Below are 14084 nucleotides of genomic sequence, written 5' to 3' on the forward strand. Positions count from 1 at the left end.
AGCATCTCCATTCGCTTATCTGAAATTCCTACCAATAATTTACATAAGTACCTCTATCCCTATTCTATTATTTATTATTCGAAAACATCATTATCAATTTATATCTGCCTAACTGAGATTTGCAAGGTGACCATAGCTTGCTTCATACCAACAATCTCTGTGGGATTCGACCCTTACTCACGTAAGGTATTACTTGGACGACCCAGTGCACTTGCTGGTTAGTTGTATCGAAGTTGTGAACCATGGTATTGGCACCATGTTCTTGGCGCCATTGCCAGGGAAAGAAAGAGCCATGAATTTCACATAATTAAAGTGTAATCACGATTACGTGTACCAAGTTGCTCACATTGCCAGGGATTGTTCGAGCCTGGACATCACAATTTCGTGCACCAACCTTACTGGCATTTAAACGCCAGTAAGAAGTAGGTTTTGGGCGTTCAACGCTAGAACAGAGCATGGTTCTGGTGCTGAACGCTAGAAATGGGCAGCATCTGGGCCTTTGAACGCCAGAAATGCACCCTGGAGAAGAGCTGGCGCTGAACGCCCAGAACAAGCATGGTTCTGGCATTCAACGACAGAAATGGGCCACAAATGGGCGTTCAACGCCCAGAACAAGCACCAATCTGGCACTGAACGCCCAGAATTGTGTGCAAGGGCATTTTGCATGCCTAATTTGGTGCAAGGTTGTAAATCCTTGAACACCTCAGGATCTGTGGACCCCACAGGATCATCTCAGGATCTGTGGACCCCACAGGATCCCCACCTACCTCCACTCACTTTTTCTCACCCCTCTTTCACCAATCACCTCAATCTCTGTTCCCCATCACCTCTTCACCACTCACATCCATCCACTCTTCCCCATAAACCTACCTCATAAACTCCACCTACCTTCAAAATTCAAATCAATTTCCCACCCAAACCCACCCTAAATGGCCGAACTTACTCCCCTCCCCCCACTATATATAGCCCTCCATTGTTCCTCCATTTTTCACACAACATAACCCTCTCTTTTCTTCTTGGCCGAAACACAACCCCTTCTCCCTCTCCTCCATTTTCTTCTTCTTCATCTATTCTTTCTTCTCTTGCTCGAAGGCGAGCAAAATTCTAAGTTTGGTGTGGTAAAAGCATAAGCTTTTTGTTTTTCCATTACCATTGATAGCACCTAAGACCGAAGAATCCTCTAGAAAAGGAAAAGGGAAGACAAAAGCTTCCACCTATGAGTCATGGGAGATGGAAAGATTCATCTCCAAAGCTCATCAAGACTACTTCTATGATGTTGTGGCCAAGAAGAAGGTTATCCCTGAGGTCCCTTTCAAACTCAAGAGAAATGAGTATCCGGAGATCCGACATGAAATCCAAAGAAGAGGTTGGAAAGTTCTAACAAACCCCATCCAACAAGTCGGCATCCTAATGGTCCAAGAGTTCTATGCCAATGCATGGATCACTAGGAACCATGATCAAAGTAAGAACCCGAATCCAAAAAGTTATGTTACAATGGTTCGGGGGAAATACTTAGATTTTAGTCCGAAGAATGTGAGGTTGGCGTTTAACTTGCCTATGATGCAAGGAGATGCACGCCCCTACACTAGAAGGGTCAACTTTAATCAAAGGTTGGACCAAGTCCTCATGGACATATGTGTGGAAGGAGCTCAATGGAAGATTGACTCCAAAGGCAAGCCGGTTCAACTAAGAAGACTGGACCTCAAGCCTGTGGCTAAAGGATGGTTGGAGTTCATCCAATGCTCCATCATCCCCACTAGCAACCGATCTGAAGTTACTGTGGATCGGGCCATCATGATCCATAGCATCATGATTGGAGAGGAAGTAGAAGTTCATGAAGTCATCTCCCTTGAACTCTACAAAATAGCCGAAAAGCCCTCCCCTGGGGCAAGGCTAGCTTTTCCTCATTTTATTTGCCATCTATGTTACTCAGCTAGAGCTTTCATAGAAGGAGACATTCACATTGAGGAAGAGAAGCCCATCACTAAGAAAAAGATGGAGCAAGCAAGAGAGCCCATTCATGGAGCTCAAGAGGCGCAGGAAGCTCATCACCATGAGATCCCGGAGATGCCTCAAATGCATTTTCCTCCACAAAACTATTGGGAGTAAATCAATACCTCCCTAGGAGAATTAAGTTCCAACATGGGACAACTAAGGGTGGAACATCAAGAGCACTCCATCATCCTTCATAAAATAAGAGAAGATCAAAAAGCAATGAGGGAGGAGCAACAAAGACAAGGAAGAGACATAGAAGAGCTCAAGGACATCATTGGTTCCTCAAGAAGGAAATGCCACCATCACTAAGGTGGACTCATTCCTTGTTCTTACATTCTCTGTTTTCGTTTTCTCTATGTTAAAGTGCTTATCTATGTTTGTGTCTTCATTACATGATCATTAGTAGTTAATAACTTTGTCTTAAAGTTATAAATGTCCTATGAATCCATCACCTCTCTTAAATGAAAAATGTTTTAATTCAAAAGAACAAGAAGTACATGAGTTTCGAATTTATCCTTGAACTTAGTTTAATTATATTGATGTGGTGACAATACTTTTTGTTTTCTAAATGACTGCTTGAACAGTGCATATATGTTTTGAAGTTGTTGTTTTAGAATGTTAAATATGTTGGCACATGAAAGAATGATGACAAGGAGACATGTTATTTGATAATCTGAAAAATCATAAAAAATGATTCTTGAAGCAAGAAAAAGCAGTAAAGAACAAAGCTTGCAGAGAAAAAAAGGGGCAAAAAAAATAGAAAAAAAAAAAAGAAAAAGCAAGTAGAAAAAGCCAAAGCTCTTAAAACCAAGAGGCAAGAGCAAAAAGCCAATAACCCTTAAAACCAAAAGGCAAGGGTAAATAAAAAGGATTCCAAGGCTTTGAGCATCAATGGATAGGAGGGCCTAAAGGAATAAAATCCTGGCCTAAGCGGCTAAACCAAGCTGTCCCTAATCATGTGCTTGTGGCGTGTAGCTGTCAAGTGAAAACTTGAGACTGAACGGTTAAAGTCAAGGTCCAAATAAAAAAAAAAAGAGTGTGCTTAAGAACCCTGGACACCTCTAATTGGGGACTTTAGCAAAGCTGAGTCACAATCTGAAAAGGTTCACCCAATTATGTGTCTGTGGCATTTATGTATCCGGGGGTAATACTGGAAAACAAAGTGCTTAGGGCCACGGCCAAGACTCATAAAATAGTTGTGTTCAAGAATCATCATACTGAACTAGGAGAATCAATAACACTATCTGAACTCTGAGTTCCTATAGATGCCAATCATTCTGAACCTCAATGGATAAAGTGAGATGCCAAAACTATTCAAGAGGCAAAAAGGTACAAGTTCCGCTCATCTGATTGGAGCTATGTTTCATTGATAGTTTGGAATTTATAGTATATTCTCTTCTTTTTATCCTATTTGATTTTCAGTTTCTTGGGGACAAGCAACAATTTAAGTTTGGTGTTGTGATGAGCGGATAATTTATACGCTTTTTGGCATTATTTTTAGTATATTTTTAGTAGAATCTAGTTACTTTTAGGGATGTTTTCATTAGTTTTTATGTTAAATTCACATTTCTGGACTTTACTATGAGTTTGTGTGTTTTTCTGTGATTTCAGGTGTTTTCTGGCTGAAATTGAGGGACTTGAGCAAAAATCAGATTCAGAGGATGAAGAAGGACTGCTGATGCTGTTGGATTCTGACCTCCCTGCACTCAAAATGGATTTTCTGGAGCTACAGAACTCAAACTGGCGCGCTTCTAGTTGCGTTGGAAAGTGGACATCCTGGGCTTTCCAGCAATATATAATAGTCCATACTTTGCCCAAGTTTAGACGATGCAAACTGGCGTTCAACGCCAGCTCTCTGCCCAATTTTGGCGTCCAGCGCCAGAAACAAGTTGCAAAGTGGAGTTCAACGCCCAAAATGGCACAAAAGCTGGCGTTCAACTCCAAGAAGGACCTCTACACGTGCAACACTCAAGCTCAGCCCAAGCACACACCAAGTGGGCCCCGGAAGTGGATTTATGCATCAATTACTTACTTCGACCTTACTCACGTAAGGTTTATTACTTGGACGACCCAGTGCACTTGCTGGTTAGTTGTATCGAAGTTGTGACAAATTATGAATCAAGATTAGAGTACCAAGTCTTTGGAGCCATTACCAGAGATCACAATTTCGTGCACCAAAAGTCAAGCAAGTTGGAAAGCTATTTCTAATCACAAGTCCTAATCCTCTCCCTTGAGAAGGACTAGTGTCAATGATTAGAGGACGATCCAACAATAAACCCAATTACAATTTTTCTCTTGAGTAACCCAACTCAAGGTTTCCTTTCAATCATCTCCCAATCAAGTTATGAAACTACTCACTCATTATGAATGTAAATTTCACAAAATAAGGAAGAGAAATACTGAAAGATATAATAAATAATAATCAAAAGGATCAGTTAAAAATAAAAATAATTCTTGTATAAATAAATTCTAGAAATAATCCAAGAGTAACTCTGAGTAAATAAAGAACATGAAAGAGTAAGTGACAAGTAAGGAAACAAACTAGAATGACGAAGTCTTGACGGAAATAATAACTTTTCTCAATGTCCCAAAGCAATAAAATCAAATCCTAAGAACTATGAATATGTAGAGAAAAAACCTAGAGGAAAGGTAAAATTAGATCTAAAACTAAAACTATGTAGAATGATTGTTGTGTTCTGTCTCTACATGTTTCCTGGCTCTAATCTGCTTTTCTGGGCCGAAAATTGGGTGAAAACAGGGCCCAAAATCGCCCCCAGTGCATGTCACGCGATCGCGTCATCCAGGCGTTCGCGTCATCCAGCGTTTTGCCTTTCCACGCGTGCACATCGTCCATGCCTTCGCGTCACTGGTGCAGTTTCCAATCCGCGCGGTTGCGTGGGCCATGCATCTGCGTCACTGCAATTTCCTCTATATCGCGCGGCCGCGTGAGCCATGCGCCCGCGTCACTTCTCGGTGGTCATCTCCTTAATTTCTTGTGTTCCTTCCATTTTTGCAAGCTTCCTTTCCAATCTCCAAGCCATTCATGCCCTATAGAGCCTGAAACACTTAACACACAGATCACGGCATCGAATGGAATAAAGGAGAATTAAAATACAAAATTAAAAGTCTCTAGGAAGCAAGTTTTCAACCACAAAGTATTTTTAGGAAGGAATTATAAATTCATGCTTATTTAATGAATAAGTGGGTAAAGATTTGACAAAATCACACAATTAAACACAATATAAACTATAAAATAATGGTTTATCAGTCCTCCTCCCCAGTATCGAAAGAACTAGATTAGAAGTCTGCCACCATCTGATTGATTCATGCCTTTGAGCTATACTCCAATGAAAGTGAAGATCTAGAGCTCTCGAGGACCCTTGGTCCATCGGTCATAGATATATCGGAGACCACTTGATTCTCATCGGGGTTGAACCATGGTGGGTACTTGGGTATATCAACGATCGGAGATTTCGGTATTGGCTCTGCCACATTTAGAGGATAAGGAGGGAGAGGATACTGGCCTCTGTCGGGGTGAAGCTCGAATAACAGATTGTCATAGGGCATGTCAGGGTCAAACTCTTGACTGAGTAGAGGGTGAGAGAAAGGATGTTCGAAAAGATAGTAGTGTGTGTATGCAGACTACCCCAAAATACTGCGCTCCCCGTCGTGGGGTCCACGTAGCTACTGTACACCGAACACTCAAAGAAGATCACGCCAGTCCCCATCTGTAGACGTAAAAAAAGGGATGAGAACCTAAGGTTCTCAACAGGGTACTATACAAAAAACCTAGGGGGTCCATAGCCTAAGTCTAATCATTACAAGGTTAAAATAGTAATCAATCATACAAACAAATGCAATCACAAGTATATAAAAATCACATATACAAGTAAACAGTCACAAGCAGAAAAATGAAGCAACCAAGTATGATACATGTCTGGTTCTACGCAGGTCATGAGCTCATGCGTCGGTTGGCTATCTGCAACCCGACGCTACACGGACCAAGTTCGGATATGGCTACTCCACTGGGTCGGTCGTGCACCGGTTCTCAAAATACAATCACGGCACTAATAAAAGAGTGGTCTAAGAAATACAAGGCACTCCTAATGAATAACAGTCCATGTTGTAAGATCCAAAATTTTTGAAAAAAAAATCTTATTATGAGCTTATTCCAAATTTATTTATTTATTAAAGACTTTGTTTTTAGAAATTATTTTATTAAAAGTAATTAAATCAAATTTTGATAATTAAAATAGAAATTTTACGTAGTTCTATAATTTTGATAATTAAATGATATTTTTTTAAATTAATTTTGAGGGATTAAGTTAGATTTCAAATTAATACAATATACCCTAATTTTATTAAAATCACCGAATTCCAATTAACCCAAAATCCCTAAATCCAACCCTAACCCTAACTAAACAAAACCCTAATTTTTCTACCTAACCCACCCTCACTCTTCGCCCAGTGCCGCAAACCCTTCCTAAAAACATAACACTCAGCAACTTCAGCAAACAAAAGAAAGAAAGAAACGGAAAGAGAAGAGGGGGAGAAACAGAGAAGGAGAGGGGAAGAGAGAGGATGGCGCCAGCGGGCATCATTTTTGCCATGTTGTCGTGTCGCCATTGAAGGAGAGGAAGAGCTACAAACTAGAGCCACGGAAGGGAGAAGCAGAATTGTAAAAAGAGAGAGATCGCGAAGGAGACATTTTCGCCGTTCATCTTCGTCGTTGCCGTCGCCGTTGGGTCCGTCGCCGTCGAGCTTGAAGGAGAAAGGGAGAGTGACACACACACACACACACACACACAGAGAGAGAGAGAGAGGGAGGGAGAGACGATGCAATGCGAGAAAAGAGGCAAAGTCATCGCGTCGCCGTCGCCGAGACTCACTGCCGAGCTTCTGTCGCCAGAGAACGACGCTACCGTTGCTGAGATCCACCGCCGATAATGATCTTGCTTCTAGTTTCCATTCTTTTGAATTTTTGGAACATTATCGTCACTGCAAGGTTGTTATAGCCGCCGTTACCGGAGTTTTGGTTGTTGTTGTCACTTGAGGTGGCTGTCAGAGCTGGGGCCAAATCGGTTCAAAGGCTGCTGCTGCTTCATTCTTTTGTTACTGTAACTTTCCTTTCCTGAGAACCCTCGGCATTAGTATTTCGTTACACATTATTAAAGATTCCACGACATTGATGATTTAGGACTGAGTTATCGAGGTTGCATGTTACGATTAAAGCTATTTCTATTGTTTCAGAAGTAAACGGGGTTGCGGATGCAGTCGCCGTTGTTGTGGGCCGAGGAAAAAAATCACTTATCGCGTTAGAATCGTTGTGGGCTTGATTCCTTGAGGTAGGGATTTGTTTTAAAATAAAAATGTTTTGGGTTTTGAATGCCTGAGAAGTTTAGTAGATTAATTCAAATGGATGAATGTCTATGATGTAAATAATTTTCTACTGTGATTGAAAGGTTATGTTTATTGGTGAATTGGTGGATTTCTGAATTTCTGAAAAAAATGGAATGAATATGTTGATTTTGGTTTTCTTTGGTTTAAATCCATAATGACTGGTCTTGAATGATGGATTTAGAAATATTGAATTGAAATGCTGGTTTTGTTGAGTTGAGGTTGAATTGAAGGAACCCGTGATAGGTGGCAAATTCTAATTTTTAAGAGAGGTGCTACCGAAATTTTTCTAAGAATTTGAAGAAGTTTTGGTTATGATTTCGAAAATGAGTTTGGTTTGAATTAATTATCAAAAGAGAGTTGAAAACTTTTAAGGGTTTTAAAGAGAATCGAATTTTATGATTTGGTAGATTTGTGATTTTAACTTATTTGGTTCTAATAACAACGAAAAGAGATTTGATTAACTAGCTAAAGATTTCAAAAAGTAAATAAATTATATATTCAAGGGTTAGGAATAGGATAGTGAGTTTGAGGTTTTAATGGAATTAAACATTAAAGTTGAGAAAAATAGTTATTTTAAGAAATATGATGATAATTGTGTGATGTTTGATTTGGAGGTAAATTCCGTAAGTTAGTAGAATGTTATGCTTAAGGTTGAGATATGATTAGTGACAATTGGTTTTGATTAAGGAGTTGAGATGTGAATTAGATGATTTGAGTTTGGTTGATTATGAATGAGTGAATTGGGAAGGTACGAGAATCATTATATTGAGTAGAAACTGATAAGGCTTGTGAATCATTGGAAAGATTGGTAATTCCGTTTTTGGTTAAAAACTGGTTTTTGGCCAACTTCGGCAAGTCGTAACTTGGTCTTCGGAGTTAGAAATTTTTAAAAACTAGATTTATATGAACATTTATTTATCGATGTTTCTAACGATTCAAAAATGGTAAAAAATTGAATTTTGTGAATAAAGTTATGAAGGTTTGAAATGTATGCTGAAAAACTGGTTTTTATAGCATATCAACTTTTTCCCATTCTGATATGTCATGCGTATGCAGAACTCATCGTGTGTACATGGGAGTTGGTCACTGCCAACACCCATGCATACATGAGCGAGCTCCACTGCCCAAACCTTCCGCGTACGAGAAGGTGGTCTGCATACGCGAGTTTTGAAAATTTACACTCATGCGTACGCGACCATTATTATTTTTCTGAAAAGTGAATTTTTAAGTTCTCAACCACTCCTTGAGCCTTCTAAACTTTTATAAACCCCAATATGAGTCTAGAGCCAGTGTAATTAAGGATAAAGGAGTTGAAAATGATAGTTAATGGAATGTGTTGGTGAATTGATAAGGGATGAACAAATTGTGAAGTGGTGTATAATGAGGGATAATGTGACAATGAATGATAAATGATTATGATGAGGGATGATGATGAATAAGCTTAATTATGATTGAATATGAATTGAGACGAGATGAGATTAAAGAGGAGATTATTAATGAGAATGAGAATGATTCTGATTAAGATATACCAGCCTGGATAGATACAATGGCGTCGATCCACTTGCTCTGGGTTATGGTTTGAGTCTCTTGGAGTAGATGCAGTGGTTTGCCCCCACTTGATCCTGGTTGAGAATGATATGTGATTTAAAATTTTGTCTGATTTTCGAATTTCCCTGGGTAGATGCATTGTGTTGGCTCCACTTGCTCCAGGTTGAGATTTGACTTTCTGTTGACCCTCCGTAGCAAGATGTGGCCAGACATTGATACCTCTTCGGATGTTCCCCCATTGCATTTGATATATGAATATGAATTTTGAGCTTAGGGAGGCGCACATGTAGGGACTGTCCAGCGTTAGTCACCGGACATGTCGGGTTTGGCTGTATAACCAACAGATGTGCTCATTAGCCATAGGACAAGCATCTATTATTTGCATTTGTGTGCATGTATTGTTTGGGTGTGAATCTTGTTCTTGGTTTGCCTAATTGAATAATTGCATTTATCTGCTATTTGATCTAATTGTTCTATCTGCACTCTCTATTTGTGTATACTTTGCATTGTTTTGTCTGTGTTTAATAACTGAGAGATCCCTCATGCTGACGGTGGCGACGCTGAGGGTCGTTTCTGATATATGCTGATGGAGTTTGATGCAGGGTGGACTAGGTGTTTCTTTATTACTCTACTTTATGTATTAGTTGGATAGGAGGGAATGATGTGAGTTGGGTAGGAATCCCTTAGGCACGTCCTTGGTCCTTTTCATTTCTTTAAACTATTCACTTTACTGATTTGTAAACTAACGGAGTTTCTTTACGACTTTTCAAGTTAAGTTTTTCCACAAAATTTTTCCAAAAAGTTATTTCAAGAATAAACTATTTTATAATAAAATTAATTCTATTTGCAAGTATCTCTTTGCTTTGATGGTATTCCCTTCCCTGCTGATAGCCTGCAAGGACTATGTTCTCACCCCCTTATAGATTTTCTTTTCAGTGACAGGTTTAGGAGGCTTTTGATCGAAGTCATGACTGATCTACAAAGCTTTATTTATATATGTGTTGTATTTTCTGTTGTTGGTTTAGTTGAGATTTTACCCCTCGTCATTGTTATTTTGAGTTTTTAGAGGGACAAGACTTGTATTTTGAGAATGGAATGGATAAGATTATATATGTATTATATTATGTGATTATACTTATGTGTTAACATGGTTTAAAGAAAAAGACTTTTCGTTTTCTTAATTAAGAGTTCGGTTTATATTCACAAAGCTCAATATTAAATAAATATAGTATGAAATTAAAGGAGTAGAAGTAGGTAATGCCATGACTTTTAGTGTGATAATGAGGTGCTAAAAGTTAGGGTGTTACACATATGGCGGGCGTCCCACGTTCATATTTTATCTCTAAGGGACTTTTCTGCCCTTCTTTTATAGAAACTTGTACCCGGTATTTTTCTTAAAATATCTCAGCTTTGTCACATTTTATCATTCTGCCCTTTTTACTTCTCTTTCTACTATTTTCTTAGGTTTTTAATGATACTTTTATCAGTTATCACTAATATTATTACTTTACTATTATATCCACATATTTTTACTTCAAGATCTTTTTACCTTCATTAAGTTAATTAATCATTTTTAATTTTGTGTTTTATACCTAAAAATTCTATTTTTGCACCTAAGTACTCTAGTTTCACCGTTTAACCTTGTTTACCGTCAAAATTTGACCAAATTACTCTTAATATTTTTATTAAATGCTAATTTTTATCATTAGGGACCTAAAAACTAATTTATCCTTTATTAATTTATTTACTTACTCTAATCACTACAACAAATTCGGGCTGAGGCAACCCTTTAAAAACGTTGCCTATAATAAGGAAATGTGTTGCCTTTGATCAAAGGCAACACTTTCCGACAAAACGCAACGCTTTTTGGGGGTTGGCTATACGGCCGTTACCTTTGATCTAAGGCAACGCTTTTGTGTATAAAAGGGAACCCTTTTTATGACAACCTTCAGGAAACGTTGCCTTTTCTACAAAAAAAAAGTAACTCCACAAAAGGGTTGCCTTAGAGGATCCAAACACAACACTTTAACAAAGACTTTATGGCAACCCTTTTTATGAGTTGTATTTTCTAATACATAAAACAACACTTGTCCAAATTTTTTTAAGTTGCCTTTCTATAGACCTAAAGCAACACTTATTTAAGTTTATTTGAATTTTTTTTTAATACCTAAAGCAACACCTTATTGAATTTTTCTTAAGTTCTCTTTTTTTATATCTAAAACAATATATTTTTTGCATTTGTTATATTTATAGGATATATAACACACTAACAATGCTTAAATTCAATTTAATCAATGTAGGGAGAATAAGCTAATAATATATATTGCATGTATGTAAAAAGGTGTTCCAAGTGTCAATTACATACTTGCCAAGTTACCAAGTCAAATAAATAATAAACATAAGTAAATAAAATACATATTTTTCTCATTATGAACAAAATTTCTTTAACATTTATCATGAGGCAGCAACTTGCTCTCCAAGTCCTCCTCGCATGTTCAACAACTCCTTCGGAGATCTCTCCTCGATGACGATTTCTTCTCCGAAAGAAAGTGATAGATCAATTGAAGTCAGCGGTGCAGCCACATAAAAAGGTACATTATGAAAATTGGTACACAAGGTAATGCCATAGGTCCCAATTTTGTTGCCTGTGTCACCTGCAATGACATTTGAAAGAAGATAAGGATAAACCTAATGATGGCTTTCTTACTTTAGAAAACAACCAAACAAATGATAGGGTATTTCTGATTTAACTCAATGTACCATTTGATGCAACATTGATTCTGATGATAAAAATTTAAGGAGTTCTACTTCTAGAAATTTTTCTTGTCCTTTTTTCAAAAGTTATACATCTAAATTCTAATGCCTTTTTCAATTTTTTTTAGAACAAATTGATGATGAATTCTAAGAACCCCACTAACCTGAGGTTTTTCAAAAATCCTGTAACCTAGAAGTCATGGCAGGGGCACCTGTTACAAAAAAATGAAACTCCTATCAAGTACTCATGCAAAATGCAGAACCAAGATAAAAAAACCAGCAACAATATGAGATACAAACAAAGTTAAAACAACATGAATTTAACACCTTACTCCTTCCAAACAACTTTCTAAAATGCCTCTAAACATAATACATTATAAAAGTTAAGGTTAAAGATGTTTTCGGTCAATAGATGACGAACTTCTACTTGTTATCATTAAATTAAATTATTATTATTAACTTTTAGTTAAAATTTTGATTATATATGTTTTTGATTATGTAATACTTTTACAAATAAGCTCAAACTTAAATTAAAGCCGGACAAGATGTATTAGCATAGCTCAAGGAATAATCAAATTGTTCCAAGTTAATTGAGATCTGCAAAACAAACAAATATACAGTTTGAAATTAAATTAAAATTTCAGACAGATACGAGAAAACATTTACATTAGAAATAAAGGTTAGGAGTACCATTATCTTTAGATAGAGCTACAACTGAGTCTTTTCTTAGCTTCTCAAATCTAACCCATGTCATCATACAAAATCAATTAGTTAATTCTAACATTTCTCCTATTTTAGCCATTTCGATTACCTTGGAACCTTTCTCCTCCTAATGCAATAGTGTCAAATCAAAACTGTATGACAATACATAAAGTGTACACACAATTAACAGCAAAGATAAGAGAACTGCATTGAAAGCCTTCTATACCTGGGATGAGCAACTCTGACAGGTCAAGCTGCTACTAAGAATCCCATCAAAAGGTCCAAGGTAGAGTTGGTGCCATCTTTCATGCTCACTCTGCCAGTCCCTCTGTATTCGAGTAAGAATTCTATTATTAGAAGCAAAAATGTCTGCTAAAGAACTCATCTTTGGAGCATAACAACCTCCGATTTCTTCTCTCAATGAGCACAAAAGATGTAGAAATGCTTCAGCGGCATGCTACAAGACACACAAAATAATGGTAATAGAACAATGAAAATAATGTAAATCAATACTGATGACGGTTTTTATTCAAATAATAATTTAGATGAAGCGTGAGAATATCCTATCAAAACAAGACAAGATAGAATGGATTTTATATTTTAATTAGCATAAGAATATGAACGCTTGTGTAAAGAAACTTCAAAATTATTCTGACATTCTGTCCTATTTAATCCTAAATATTCTCTCTGATTAGCACTTCTTTGTGTGTTGCCCTATACAGCAAAATTGTTTACAATGTTTGCGCAGGCTTTTAGCCTCTGAGTTCAATAATCTCTATATCACTCTGTAAACTTATTTTTATTTGCTCTTATATATATATAACAAACTTTTAGACACAGCAATAATAATCTGTAGAACAACAAATCACAGAATAGCAAATTAGACAACAACAAAGTAATTTACTAACTAAAAATTAAATTCTAACTAAACTGTAATAAATTAATTCAAAGAACATCAAAATTAGTTTTTTCAAATACCTGAAAACGGAGGAACAGAGGAAGAACGAGAAGGAGAAGGGAGAGGGGTTTCTTGCAATTGAGCACCGCGCTTGTCAAGGAGAGCACCGCGATTGAGCGCTGCTGTCGCCGTTAGGAAGGGGAGAAAGGGTCTGTGCGTTGTTGCAGTGGCTATGTTAGGACTTGTGGAGAGCACCGTGCCATCGCCCGTCGAGGATAGCACAGCGCCGTCGCCGTACGTGGAGGAGTGCACCGCGATTGAACGCTGCTGTCGCCGTTAGGAAGGGGAGAAAGGGTGCGTTGTTGCAGTGGCTATGTTAGGGATTGTGGAGAGCACCGCGCCGTCGCCCGTCGAGGAGAGCACCGCGCCGTCGCCGTGCGTGGAGGAGTGCGCGCGATTGAACGCTGCTGACCTACTGTTGCCGTTAGGAAGGGGAGAAAGGGTATGGTTTGTACGTTGTTGCAGGGGAGAAATGTTAGGGTTCTTCATTGTGTATGTGCGTGAAGTGGAACAAGTGAAGCTCTTTTTTCTTTTTTTGAGTTTAAGTTATTTTTTTATTGAAAAAATAATTGGTAATAGCTAGGGATATGATTAAAAGTTTTTTCTTTTAATTTTTAATCATAAACAATTTTAGGCAACTTTTTATAAATGTTATTTGTTTAATATTTTTGATAACTCATATAAAATGTTTTATTTTTATTTAAAAATGTTGTCTTAAAGCTTTTAT

At 37.6% G+C, this 14084-nt stretch overlaps 1 long non-coding RNA gene across 2 annotated transcripts; it reads right to left on the minus strand.

Moving 5' to 3' along the window:
- Positions 12268-12853, minus strand: LOC107622136. 2 transcript variants are annotated; one of them, XR_002355841.1, is made up of 4 exons: positions 12802-12853; positions 12626-12725; positions 12388-12526; positions 12268-12294 (listed from the first exon to the last, which is right to left on the minus strand). It is a non-coding gene; the product is annotated as an uncharacterized LOC107622136 (long non-coding RNA). The 2 variants fall into 2 exon arrangements; XR_002355840.1 differs by lacking the exon at positions 12268-12294 and having other exon boundaries at positions 12301-12526.

This window comes from Arachis ipaensis, chromosome B10 (genome assembly GCF_000816755.2).
Source record: "Arachis ipaensis cultivar K30076 chromosome B10, Araip1.1, whole genome shotgun sequence".
Taxonomy (NCBI): domain Eukaryota; kingdom Viridiplantae; phylum Streptophyta; class Magnoliopsida; order Fabales; family Fabaceae; genus Arachis; species Arachis ipaensis.